The sequence below is a fragment of the Stigmatopora argus genome, chromosome 8, assembly GCF_051989625.1.
Source record: "Stigmatopora argus isolate UIUO_Sarg chromosome 8, RoL_Sarg_1.0, whole genome shotgun sequence".
Taxonomy (NCBI): domain Eukaryota; kingdom Metazoa; phylum Chordata; class Actinopteri; order Syngnathiformes; family Syngnathidae; genus Stigmatopora; species Stigmatopora argus.
Genome location: NC_135394.1, coordinates 11762587 through 11776776, shown reverse-complemented (window position 1 = coordinate 11776776; position 14190 = coordinate 11762587). Strand labels below are relative to the sequence as shown.

At 39.5% G+C, this 14190-nt stretch overlaps 1 long non-coding RNA gene across 1 annotated transcript in view; it reads left to right on the top strand.

The window, feature by feature from the left end:
• LOC144078443 (uncharacterized) overlaps positions 1-14190 on the top strand; it is a 45194-nt gene that overhangs the window by 27939 nt on the left and 3065 nt on the right. The window contains exons 4-5 of the long non-coding RNA XR_013301208.1: positions 6689-6726; positions 6963-7036. This is a non-coding gene — a long non-coding RNA (uncharacterized LOC144078443). The remainder of the gene's footprint in view (positions 1-6688; positions 6727-6962; positions 7037-14190) is intronic.

Genomic DNA, 14190 nt, shown 5'->3' with positions numbered 1-14190 from the left:
TTAAAAGCAGACAAACGCTCAGTATAACTGTTACCGAAGGACACTTCCTCCTGCAGCTGGCTCCGAGGACGTTTAATTGTTTTGCCCTGATTTGAGGACAGAAGACTTGATAGCTCACCCAGTCCCGGCTCCGAGGACTGTTGATCTGGGTTCGCAATGAAGATCTGTGAAGGACTCTTAAATTGCTTTGACTTGGATTCCGGAGTAGATGGCGATAATCGAATCGACTTCCGAAAATACTCGCATATTCTTTTAAAATAGTGTTGCTCGTTTCACCTAATATGGAAATAGTTTTGCTTGCTTGTGTAAATTCTTATGCAGTTGTTTTTGGTTTCCGACCTTAATTGTTGTTTTGAAGACCTGATATGCAATTGTTGTTGCAGTTGTTTTTTGACCTTAATTGTGTTATTCGGTTAGCTTATGTAATTGTTTTGAATAAGATAACCTTAATTGTTTTGATTCTAATGCAACTAAATGGACAGAAGAGGATGTCTTTCTTTAGAATGATCCGTGACGGGGACGAGTCAGGATGGATTCTCACTTGCAAGTTAACGCTGGATTATGTGCTCCGATGTCTTTCCTTTTATTAAATGAACCTATCATATATATACACACTTTTTTTTCCTCATATTTGAAAGAAAAGACATCTCGTTAACGCACCAGGGAATGTAGTGGTTCCCCTCGCTGACGTCCATGTATGTGGTGTGGGCTGCATTTTATTTGAAATGCTCAGAGAGGAATTATGCTTCTGCCGCCCAATCTTTCCACTGACATTACATTTGCCCTCATCAAATCTAAGATCAATTCTCATTTACAAAAAATATGTATTATGCATTTCCATAACTTCACCTTAATTTTTTGCCAATAACATTTTTTCTTCCTCCCAGCCAATCCCCTGCAGTGTTTATCTCCAAAGTCACCCACATAAACCTCAGACATAAAGTCGAGCTACGAGCACAGTCAAATAAACATCGGAGCCGGGCATAAATGAGATATAATAAAGTTGATACATAAATAAAGCTTGCTTGCATGCTTGAGAGCGAGACCGGCTGCCCTTTCCGGAGCACTGTCTGCCTACTAATATCAAAAAGCTTTCTTTTAATTTGGAGACAACACTTCAAACTTTTTTTTTTACAGTAAACAAATTAGCTGCGGCAAATTTTGCACTTAGTTTTTATTCACAAAGCACTTTAAAAGCACATCTATGTGAACTACATTGAGTGAAAATTGAGCACACTATTCAGAATAATGTAAAAAACAGTACAACAGTAACATTAAAATTCCTCGAATTTTTTTCCTTCCGTTTTTGAAATTCATTGCTGCAAATTCAAACTATTGACAAGTGCAACTACATGTGGCTTTAATTTACAATTCATGAGCTTGCTCAAATGTAAATAATACCTTTGAAGTGAACACAAGGTTCTCCTGTTTTATAAATCCTTATTTTTTTGGGCATACCAAAGTCCTGCGATTTCAAAAGGTAATAACATTGCTACCCATGTCTAGCATGAATGCTTTTCTACCACGTAATATGCAACTCATGATAAACAAATTAAAACGCCACATGCAGAGAGCGCATTTATCCCCTTCTGATTTTCACCTCTTTTCTGTGATGTGCTTATGAACTGAAAATCTCAACTCTTCAGTGCGTCATGTTGTTGTCCCAAATGTCGCCGCTAGATTAAGCATCGATTAATTGGTCATACCTGCACATTGTGGTGTCCTTATAACAAGAAGCCACGAGCAATCCAAGATGCCTCGGCACTTCTTGTTTTGAATAAGGATAAACAAAATGTCCTTCATTGCTAGCAAGAATTGAAATGATGGCGACTCTTTATCTGAAGCAAGAATGTCTTCAATTTCAGTCAAAGCTTGTACTAAATGTAGCAAATACATGATAAATAATAATGATATGCGCATAACTCCTACAACTATGATCTCAAATTTGATGGTGCTGATTTTCCTGCCAATCGTTTCACACTCGTCTGCAAACTTCTCTCGCCTGTGGACTTGGTGAAGGCATTTGATCAGGTTACCTGGGGGGTCTTTGGCGAGTACGTCGTACTGGTTGACCTATTACAGAAAAAAAACTAAGTATAAGGGAATTTTGGCTCGTTTGTATATTTCTAAAACGCAAGCATACGTTCATCTTGCACGTGATGGCTGTAAACAAGACGTTAGAAGATGGAGCGCTTAGCGCAGGACTCTGTAAACACCCCCTGAGAGGAACCTATCCCTCAGTAAAAATGCAGCTGTAAATAATGTATTGAATGCAAAGTTAAGGTCCGCGGGGAGATATGGATAGGCTCATTACTCTTTTAGTTTGCCGGGCCTTTTACGCCGTCTGCGTGCCCCTCCACCATCGACTGGGCCTCATTCCATTTTGATTTAGAGATGCTTTTACCTGCGGATATTGTCGTGGATGTATTAGCTATTGTTTTTTTTTCCCTTTTTGTGCATGCGGCTCAGAGGTTTTCGGGAAGTTCTACCACCCACGTAGGCGCCTTGTTGAGTCGGCCGCACGCTTGAGTGTGTGTGTACTGTGTATTATCAGGGGCCTGGCGTCCGGTCCGGGTCGCATTGATCCCCGGAGCAGGATGTCAAACATTTTAACGGAGATTTGGTCTTGGCGCAAGCGGGCTGTTAATGCATTAAAAATCGTTGCGTCCCTAACTGTCCGGAGCAACACAAGAATACCCCCACCCCTATTGCTGGAACACAGCGGCACCCTCCCCCTCCGTGCCCTCCGCCTTCTGTTTCCAGCCACGTCCCTCGCATCCTCGGTCTCAATCAATCTTTACGACACCCGGTCGCATCTCGCTAATGTTTCCGGACTTGACCGTATCCCCGCTCAAAAATTCTTAATTAAGCTCGTTCTGTATGTTTACCGTTGGGCAAATGACAACCTGACGGGGGCTAATAAAACAACATTGTCAGTAGGACATCGTCTTATCTGCCTCCGCCCTCCATATTTTCTACCTCACAGGCTTTTGGATGGAGGGTTGCTTGGTCCTGTTCAACACCGCCCATGTGACTATTTGTATAAAGGGAACCTATGGACCGCCGGACAATAACAGCCTGCAAGAGAAAAACATTATTTAACCACAAAACTCGTCCTCATTTACTTGCTATTGGTTTAACCCGCCATGCTATGCTAAAGGCTTTTTCTTTGCGTCTTATTCTGTTTGGAATTACAACCTTCATAAGATGCAAGTTCGCAAGCAGCCGAGCTGGGAAAGTTCCGGCACATGACCGTTTGTCTGAAAGCCACGATCCGTGTAGATCAGGGGTGGGCAATTCATTCGGAAATCCCTTCCCAATCTGTCAACAAACACTTGTTGTTCATCGGAAGGCTCCTGAGAGATCGATAAGATTGTTGAGTGATTCTTGAGCATTTGTTGAAGGTCTTTTTCGACCGGGTCACGAATGAGGAGTGACCATTAGGATCACTGGAAGATCGCTGCAAAGTCTTGCCGTTTGCTTGACGCTCTTTGAAAGAGAGCTGACGTTTTTTGCTCCGGTCAATGTTTGCCACCCAATTTTAACAAGTTTACATGACTACGCCTTTAACTGATTGCCTATCACATGTCAAAGGTCGAGATGGACCAAGCGTTCCCGTTGGCACTATCATAGACTTTGAACTGAACACATGGGTACTCGGACGTTTAGTCGAAAGACGTTTGGTCCCCGGACGTTTGGTCCCTGGACGTTTGGTCGACCGGACGTCCGGACGTTTGATCCCCGGACGTCCGGACGTTTGGTCCCCGGATGTTTGGTCCCCGGACGTTTGGTCCCCGGACGTTTGGTCCCCGGACGTTTGGTCCCCGGACGTTTGGTCGACCGGACGTTTGGTAGAACGGACGTTTGGTAGAACGGACGGTTGGTCGCCCGGTTGTTACTGTTGAAACCAGCTCTCAAAATTATAATCATGAGAGAGAGAGTGAGTTTAATATTTAAATATCTAATATCAAAATATCAACAGTAAACTCTCTGTCATAAATTGACAGCGAGCGAACCCGGCGACCAAACGTCCGTTCTACCAAACGTCTGTTCTACCAAACGTCCGTTCCACCAAACGTCCGGTCGACCAAAGGTCCGGTCGACCAAATGTCCGGTCGACCAAACGTCCGGGGACCAAACGTCCGGGGACCAAACGCCCGGTCGACCAAACGTCTTACAACGAAACGTACGGTCACGGAACACATGCTGTCCGAAGTGGAGGGACAAAAGTACAAACGTAAAAAACATGTTTGATCTCATTTCGACAGACTGCTCAACTCATTGGCTTCAATTGAAATGCAATCCTTAAAAAAAACTGATTGCTCAAAATGCATCTGACAAATTTGATATGTTTGGCCATAGTTTTAAGAGCATGTTAAAACTGGAAAAATCTATTCCTTCCACACACCAACTATCTTATTCGCAATACAGTTTTGACTGCGTCCAATATAACAGGGGCAAGAATCGTACCGTTTAACACAGCTACGCAGATGCAACAATTAAAAGATAGACATTTGAGAGTAGGAAAAATGACTTTTTAAAGAATTCAAAGTCATGACGCTCAACACATCTGGATAACGCAACCTATTGCCTTCTCATCTGCGTTGATTAAGATTCATGCGGCCGGCTCGCTCGCACGTCAACTCGTCCAGCTATGAGTCATGCGCATCAGCATCTCTCTTCATTTGGCTATCGACTGGCGCTGTGTTCTCACATCGGGGCGATCCATACAGCCCCGTGCGGCGCCTGTATTATATCTCCATTTGGTTTGGGTTGTGTATAGCCGCGCCTGTGATTCTGCGTAATGGGGAAGCAGAGCACGTCGGAGAGGTGTTTAAGCAACAAACCGCAAAGCCAAATGCAATGACCTTATCGTTAAATGATCGCAATATGAAGTCTCCAGTTCATAAATAAGGCAAAGCGAGCCCATGTGAAATTAACAAGAGTTCACTGGCAGTTCACCTCATCAAACTGGGAGCTCACACGGGCTCATTACTGTACGGGGAAAAGGCCAGAAGATAGCAAAATGTTCACCGAGATTAGAATGAATTTGAGTGAACTTTACTTTATTTTTTTCACTACGATAATTCTCTCCTAATCGCATTGCAAAATAAATGCAATTGATTGATGCATTTTTTTCAATTCGCCTTGCAGTGCTACTTAGTTTATTAGCCAATATAAAACTTTTTTAGGTAAACAGTCTTCCTTAAGGGGTTTCTATTTGTGGTATCCTATGAAGCAAAAAACAACAACTGTTTGTTACACATGAAGAGGCGTCTGGTTGTGAATGTGCGGACAACTTCTGACACTGTAACTGTATGTCGTGTGTTCACATGTTGCATTACACTAGCTGACAGGTGCAAAGCCCTGTGGGACGCCACTGTTGCCGTCTTCCACTTGCCTGAACATTGATGCCACATCGAAGGTGTAACAAATCCATTCCTGGCTGCGAGACCTATTCAGAGTGTGTTTGTGTGTGTGTGTGTGTGAGTGTGTGTGTGTCCAGGTGACATAGGTTGTTAGGGTTTTTTGCCCTAAGTGAAGTGTCGGCGTCTCAATGGCGTCTTTAGAGTGGTTAATAATAAGACCGTGACAGTCGGGCACCGGTGAAGGGTCCTCGAGACCATCACTCGTGTGTCACTTTGACACCTCTTAACCTCGCTCTGTCATTGCACGAGCTCGCGCACACACTTGATTCCTATTGATACTTGCCACCCTGTAGCTCTCTCAGGCACGACTAGATGAGTTTTATTGTGCTGTTATAACATGATAAATACATCTGTTTGTTGTTAAACATTTATCACGTGAGGAGGAATTTAAATTAAATCAAAATGGAGGCCGGTGCATAACAGTGCAACCAGTGAGACCACCAAACCAATCAATAGAGGGATGTTGTTGTTTTTTAATATCAAAATATATATACAAACATTCTCAAACTAATATGTCATATTGATTGGTGGAGTTTAATCATCACACTGGTTACATTTCATATTAGTAACTATACCTAATAATTAAAAATATGGATCATTCTTGACATTTCACCATGTTTTTCTGCTGTATCAACCAGTGTTTAAATGGGAAAAAGTGCATTTTATTAATGTATTAATTTATAAATAACTATTAAATTTGAAATGTAATGCACAGTAATATTGATAAAGGTTTATGAAAAATGACTGAACAGAACAATTTTACTGCAGTAAGGATTATGTCTTAAAAATTCAATCATTAGGTAAGAAATATTAGATGCTGTATTTATAGCCAAGGTTTATTTATGTAAAAATATTTTACATATTTGAACTAAAAGCATCAATTTTAACATAATTCAGGTTTATTAATAATGCTACCATGAAGTCACCAAAGATCTCAACACATAATTTTGTGTTCATTGTTGAAATGTAATTGGATATTTTAAGAACATTTTATATAATGATTTTTCAATAGTCAGTAAAATATTGACATTTTTATGAATTGAAAAATAAAATCTGAAATAATGACATTAAATCATGTTGACAATACGTAGTATGGAGTCATCAACTATGTTGCTCTTCACCTCTTTTAATGTCCATAAAAAAATGTCACAGTCAAAATTTGCTTTGTATATTGCAGATTTTCTATGATTTTTCTGATCCATATTAAGTGCTTGCTCATATGTTATTTAAGAATCATTTTTGCTTTTTTTCCTCCGCAGTTGCAAGTGAACAAGAGCCGTTGCTGTCAAGAGCTAGTGTAAGTGGTGCCGAGGTCAAATGAGGAGGGTTCAGAGTTCACAGTGCACTGGGTCTTGTTAAAATACCTTTTAGCCTCCTTTAGGGATATTATGTAATGGTTCAGGGAATTGGCTTGGCTGATTTGTGGCATGTTCTATATGTGCCAGATGTATATTCATTAGGCAATTTTTAGGAGCACCTAGCATGGAAGTGATCTTGTTTATATGCTTTTGTTCCATCTTATTGTTTTCCCAGAGTGTCATGGACCCTCCACTTGTAAGCAAATGGATTTCTTCAAGTACTGTTCTCAAATTGAATCTTGACAAAAGGTGAGTAGGTCACTTTGCCATGCTTTTGAAATCTTTCACTACTACCTGCAGCTTAAGTTCAGGTTTTATGAGTTCACAGCCTCAGGAAATAATGGTTATCATGGATTGGACATCTAAATCAATTAATATTATTATTATTGCTGTCAATGGCAGCTAGTGAAGGCCGTGCTCATTCACTGCCAGCCCTCCCATTTACAGTATAAAGGACTGGACATCTATCGCCCTCAATGGCACTTAATCAATTAAAATGGGTGGTTTGCACCTTTCCAGTCGTGAAACACAGTCAAGTTGATTTTCCACCAATGAGCAAGGTTCTTCTCATTCCCTTTAAATGTAGCACAGTCATGTAACCCTTTCATGTTATTTACACACGCACGTAAAAAAATGCATTGTGTGGATTAATTGAGTGGCAAAGGTTTTACAAAACGAGGCTTTCGTAACAGATAAATTCCGACTGTATTTAAAAAAAAATCTGATATTATTTGCAAGACAGGAAATTGTTTTATGCCGGCTTTACGCTCAGCACTATGCGACTGGTTGGCCGTGATCGATATATTGGGAGTGCTGGAATGTCAATAGTACCACCAAATGTGTCGTCTTTAATCTTTATTTTTTGATACAGTGATAATAAGCGTATTAATTTTAATAACCATTCATTCGATAGCCTCGTAATGTGAGGGATGGTATCCCATTTTTTGCAGAGCATTGATCACTGCCTTTTTTTCCACTCTTTGTCCCTTCTCCATTCACTTACGCACACATTTGCTGTAAAAATATTTATTTGGCGAACTAATTGCGAACCACCTTTTATCAGTCCACAACTGTTAAATTAATAAACTGATATTGACGAGCTATCAGCTGAGGGTGGGGGATAAATAATTTGGGCAGCAGAAAGCTGGCGTCACATGACTTTAGTGTGCATCGTTCTGTAATTATTCCCCACGAGGAACCAAGAGAAACACACAAGGAGAATAAGTAGGTATCTAAATATTACATTTGAAGGTAATATTTCTACTTTATAAAGGCCACCTTATGACATTTGAAAATCTTGAAATCAATCTAGAGATCAGATCATGATAGCCCAAGTGGACATGAAATGCAATATTAAAATTGGGATTATGTATTCATTTTGAAAAGTAAAATCTGTTATTGTCCGGCAACCAGTTCAGGTTAAACCATAGTTAGCTGGGATAGGCCCCAGCACCCCCACCAGCCCTAATGAAAGCACTTCAGAAGATGAATGAATGCAAACGAAAAACCTCGCTGGTCCCATGTGACTAAACTATTTCCCTCCCTTGTTAAATTATAAATCAACTGTAGCTAATTATATTTTGAGGAGAGTTCCGTTTATTTTCAGCAATCACACCACACACATTTAAAAAACTTCTGTAACGTCTGTTATAAAAGTAAAACAGTATTTTGTAGAAAGAATACAGTAGCAATAGCTCAACATGGTTGTGGTGTTGTTGTGATGGTGTGGGGCTGCTATACTACTTCAGGACCTTGACAGCTTTAGTTAATTTACCCACGAAATCTGCACTTAATTAGATATTCATGTGGTGTAGCTCAAGAATTTTCAAGTTTGTTTGAAAAACACTGAATTATATTGTGTGCAAAACTTTGTGATCATGAAAAAACTCATCAGAATGATAAGAAACTATAAATATCTAAAATATGTGAGATACAGTAGCCAAGGCCATGGGAATATAATGATGATCATTACAAGCGGCTATCATAATCATCACCATGGCCGGTGTTAGCCGGCGGAGATCACTGCAGTTTACCCAGAAGGCCGTTGCAGCAGCATCCAATGCAAATTTATACGATATCGAGCTCCCTGCTTTTTCGCCGTGAGCGAGAAACAGGCTCGCACACACTACCTGCTGAACTGCAATGTGTGACTCAGTCAGATGAATTTCCTACAGCTGATGGTCAAATGCAAATGATGGAAGAAAAAGGGAGCTTAGGGGCTTGAGTGCAAATCATGGAAATGTGCTCGTCACCCTCCGGCCATCGCTGACCTTTTGCTCCCCCTGGCCATGGCCCTTAATGTCAGAGGTCACCTATTGGGGTCAGCAAGGGACTTGCACTGGACGGAGAGGTGTCACCATGGCAACATTCAGCCCAGATGAGATGGGAAGTTGTTATTATCTTTGGTTTTTTTTGCCTTATGCTTCAAATAACACTCAGAAGGAAAGGTTAGGGTTTAATTTTTGTTTCCACCAGTGGCAATCTGAAAAACAACATTTCCACAGTGTGGCAACTCCAGGCCCTTAAACGGTACAAAATCTCCCACTTGGACAAATAACATGCCATGGTCAAGAAGAGCCCACTTTTCATTGGGCAAGCATAACAATGTTTGAAAGAAAATCACACTTTAACTTATGAAAAGCTGGTATGGTATCGGCCTGACAGTTTTGGGGTCTAGGGTTCAATCCCAGGTTGGTCCTCCCTGTGTGGAGGTTTTATGTTCTCTCAGGGTTTGCGTGGGTTTTCTCCGGGTACTCCGGTTCCTCCCACATCCCAAAAACATGCACAATAGGCTGATTGAACACTCTAAATTTCCCCTAGGTATGAGTGTGAGGGTGAATGGTTATTTGCCTCCTTGTGCCCTGTGATTAGCTGGCTCCACATAGGCTCCAGCACCCCCCGCGGCCATTGTGAGGATAAGTGCTTTGGAAACTGAATGAACGATAATTTATGAGAACTGGGTCTGTACCTAATATTGTGTCTAGCAGTAGTGATTCAACATTTGCATGCTTTTAGCGACATCTATCGGTCAGATAAGGACTTGCTGTATAATGAAAGAGCAGGAGGGGGGGAAATCGGGATACAGGAGGGGAGGAAATGGCGTTTCTTGGGCGAGTGGGGTAGCCCACTAGACTTGCTCTTGTCCCGTGGGAGCCCCTCGGGTCGATGCTTCGTCCCACCATATGCCCGATCGCAGCTGTCAATCAACAGGTCAACGCGGCTCGTGGGGATGCAGGCCGGCGCAGGGAGGGAGATCAAACGGTGGACCGGAGGACTGGAGGGATGACAGATGCAGATGGAGGGAGGGGGGCTGAAAAGGCAATAAAATATGCCTTCAAAGATGGTAACGGTGCACTGGGAGGCAAATTATTGTTAACAGTAATCTGCAGAATAGGCGCCTCGCATTGCCATCGATTGACTATTAAAGGGCCTTTGAAGGCAGACGAGCTATTGTTCATGGTGGGACACGAGGAGGAAAATAGCAGCTGCATGCTTGTGCTCTACCTTTAAATACTGCTACCTACTTGGATGCAATCATGGCTCCGAATAGAATAGACAGGCAATTTGGACTCCTGCTGCATGAAAGACACTCGCTCATCTTTCCAGGAGGGGGCAGGTGGGGTCGTTGAAAACGTTTAGTCTGCAGCTATTTTTGCCCTACCAGGGCCCTTGATATATTTTGTAGTTTTGGTCTTTATTGGTTTTATTTTTTTGTGTTGATATTGGGGAGAAAAAGTGTCATTGGTTTTCTTCATTAACCTTTCAATACAACAATTACAAGTTATGTTGATAACTTTTAGCTATAGGTTACTGTATTTCTACTTTTAGTATAAATCTATAAATGTTTTTAATCAATTCAAACAATATCATTTATGCTTAGTTTGTTGTACATTCAACTTAAATTCAATGTTGGTATTTTACACATTTTAAAATATTTTTACAGACATTATTTTTCAGATCTTCACAAAGATTCCACTAAAATATTTTTCTTATTCTTCAACCAACTTTTTATATTTCATATTAATATTTTTTAACTTTATCTGCCATATCAACACATGCAAAGAATACAAATCTTCAATGTTATTTTTTCCTTTAATAATTGTATGTAGCTCAACCTCCCAATTTGTACAGTTTAATATAATAATTTACCAATTTGTTCTTTCACATTTTCTAATAATATTTTTAATTATTCTCTACCACGGTACTTGCAAGTACAACCATTTATACTGTGTACCAGTAATGTATGTATGTATGTATATATATGTATATGTATATATATATATATATATATATATATATATATATATATATATATATATATATATATATATATATATATATTAGTTTTTAATTTATTTCTGACCTAAATTTAAGTTATATCAAGCAAGCACTTAAGTGGCAGCGAAACCATCTGATTGATTTTAGCCAGTCTGTGCAGAAAGGTTATGATAATAATGCAAGTATTTGAGTGCGTTTGGTGTGTGGGCAAACTACAGGGAATCAGCCTTGGAATGCTGCGCATTAAAACACGGCCATAATGTTTCATCGCCATCTCAGCGGGGCTGATCTTCTTAGCTCACTCTCTGCTAATCAGGAACATCTTTGGGCACTAATCTATGCACCCCCTGCAACCCTTCCGCCCATCTCATTAGATTAACAAAATGGCACGCGCGCGCACACACAAAGACCTCGTGACCTCATTTGTCTTGAAGGTAGTTACACATTGTTTGAAACGTGTTCATTTGTTGGCAAGGTGTCTTTATGACAACACGTTATCTGCAGCCTTAATGACTTTTTAACTCGTCTCTACCAAATTTAAGACCTTTTACTGAGAGAGACTACTACTTTTGGATGAGTGTCACATGGCCTACCTGCATCGTCGATGCAAAACGTGATCAATATTAGAAAGCTTTCAAATTTACAAGATGAACTTCTTTGAGAGGAAAAACCGGTAAAGAACAATTCCTCAAATTTGGCATCCACTTGTTGCTCGTTTTATTTTGCAAAAGTAAATGCCTATGTCAGGCCCCAATGGAAAAAAGGCAACACTCCATAGTTATTGCTGTCTTTTCAAATTGTCATTTGTGTTATTCGCTCCAAGTGTCATTTTTTCCTTTCAAAATTAAGGTCCATTAGAAATTAAATGTGGCAACTCCCATTTTTTGTATTGCACAAGAAATATCAAGAAATAGAAATAAAACCCAAATAAAAGATTACAACCAGCAAAAAATAGTTAAAAACAGAAATAAAATGGGAACCAGCACAAGTTGCAAATTTAACAGAAAAACAATTGTGCTTTTTGCCTTGATTTAAAAGAACTAACTATTAAAACCCACCTCAGATTTTCAGGTATAATTTGTTCCTCTGTTAAGCTTAGTTCTTGTTCTTGGACAAACAACTAACTAGACCCAGAAGTCCTATGCATCAAATTATACATTTAAAAAAGTATTTTTAAAAAGAATACAAAAGTTGTTAGGGGAGTCTCGTATATATTATCGAGCCAATTTAAAAATATGTTGTATAAGTTTCATTTGACAGCTAATTCACACCGTTATTCGCAAAAAAAATCACATTTTGGTAGTTACAATCTTTAAAACTGTGCTTTTTTACTATTAATATATTGAAAATGTGTTCATTAAGCAGGTTTATAAGCAGCGTGTGTGTGTGTGCGCGTGTATGTGCGTGTGTGTGTACACACAGCAAACATATGCAACTAAATTAAAGCCCTAAAGCTGGTGAATTGAAGAGGATTTGAAGCGGCCAGCAATTCATAGGAATTAAGCAAATTAGATCTCCAATTAGCACTTGATGTTGAATAGCGAGAGATTTGGTGGGGCCCCCCACTCCAACCCCCAAAAAATTAATTAGCTGGATTTATCAGCTTTTTAATGAGCATCATAATATAATGTATCGTAATCACCACAACACCCGTTTTCTCTTCCCTTCCAAATCCGTGGCGCGCACCCTTTGTCTTCTTATGATCTAATTTCACGCCAAATATTGCCTTATTGGAATATTCGATCATTTCCCAAGACAAACAAAGTTGACAAAAGTCAATGTGTAACCTTTAATCCTCTTAGGCAGCGGCTGCGGAGTGGACGTAAATGCCAAGCACCGCTAGTCAAGGAGGAATTTCACTATTGATAGTAAAATAGACATTTATTTGTGGATCTTCTGTGCCAGTATTTCTAATTTGCTTTTAATCATCAGAGCAATTTGTTTGCTAAACAAAGTAAGTCCTTCTGGCTTAATTTAACCGAGCACGTATTATCAAAAGATGTCCATGTCCACTTTTCTATATCCCCTCTATCTTAAGAAAAAAGTACAAAACCCTACATTTGGAAACTAATAAAGAGTCTTTGGTCCCATATGATGACAATGGACCAAAACAACTGACAAATCAGAGCCTGTACAAGGAACAAATTCAGTGATTTAGCATTACTCGATTCTGGTATTCCCTTTATTTGACTAAAGAAAGGAAATCATACATATAAAACCCAGTTTCCTATCCAACTGATCTTGTGAAGAAATTTTAAAGCACACATTGTCTATAAATATTTTGTAAAGCACAGTACGTAGATAAAACATCACATAAAACAGAAAAATGGGTAGATGAAATTAAAAGACACAAATGTCATTTGTAAACGGAGTAATAAAATCGACACCAATAAAAATACATCGATGATAAAATACTCAGTATCTCACTGAGTACCAAATGCCAAGACAAGAATGTGTTTTAAAAACTGTGAAACGTGCTGAGGCAGTTTGTTGTCTAGTTTTGAAGCGGCGGCAGCAAAGGCATGCTCGTTTCTGAACTTCAGTCATACAAAGTTCAGAGCCAGACAGGCTTTTAGATCATCAAGACATTTGAGTAATGGCTCAACATAGCAGCCATTATTCTATTTTAGAGGCGCTGCATTTAAAGTGGATTCAAATTTTTTTGATTTATAAAGGTTGAAGCAAGTAGAAGCAGGGAAATGAGCCATGAGGTACTCCGACTAGTAGCAATTTTCCTAGTACTTTAGATTATTATATATATAACGTAACAGGTTGTTGGTGGTCAGAAAAAAACATACATATATTAGTCATACTTGAGTATTAATCAGAGGCTCAGTCAAACTATGAAAAAAATATATATTTATAGTCCGGCAAATACGACAATCTCTATATGAAAATTTGGTGATGCAAGATGTGCTCATTGGTTATTCTTGCTCTCCCCATTCAATTTACCATTCTTTTTCGCACTTATTTCCCAGTTTTTATACTAATTCTGTTGAATTAACACCATAGCAACATTCTACTTTGTATAATTGTTGTGGTTTTACATGTGCGTACTGGATTTATGGTTTCTCTTTCTTACATGTCATCTTCACCAATAAATTAATGACCTCCCGTCTCTCCAT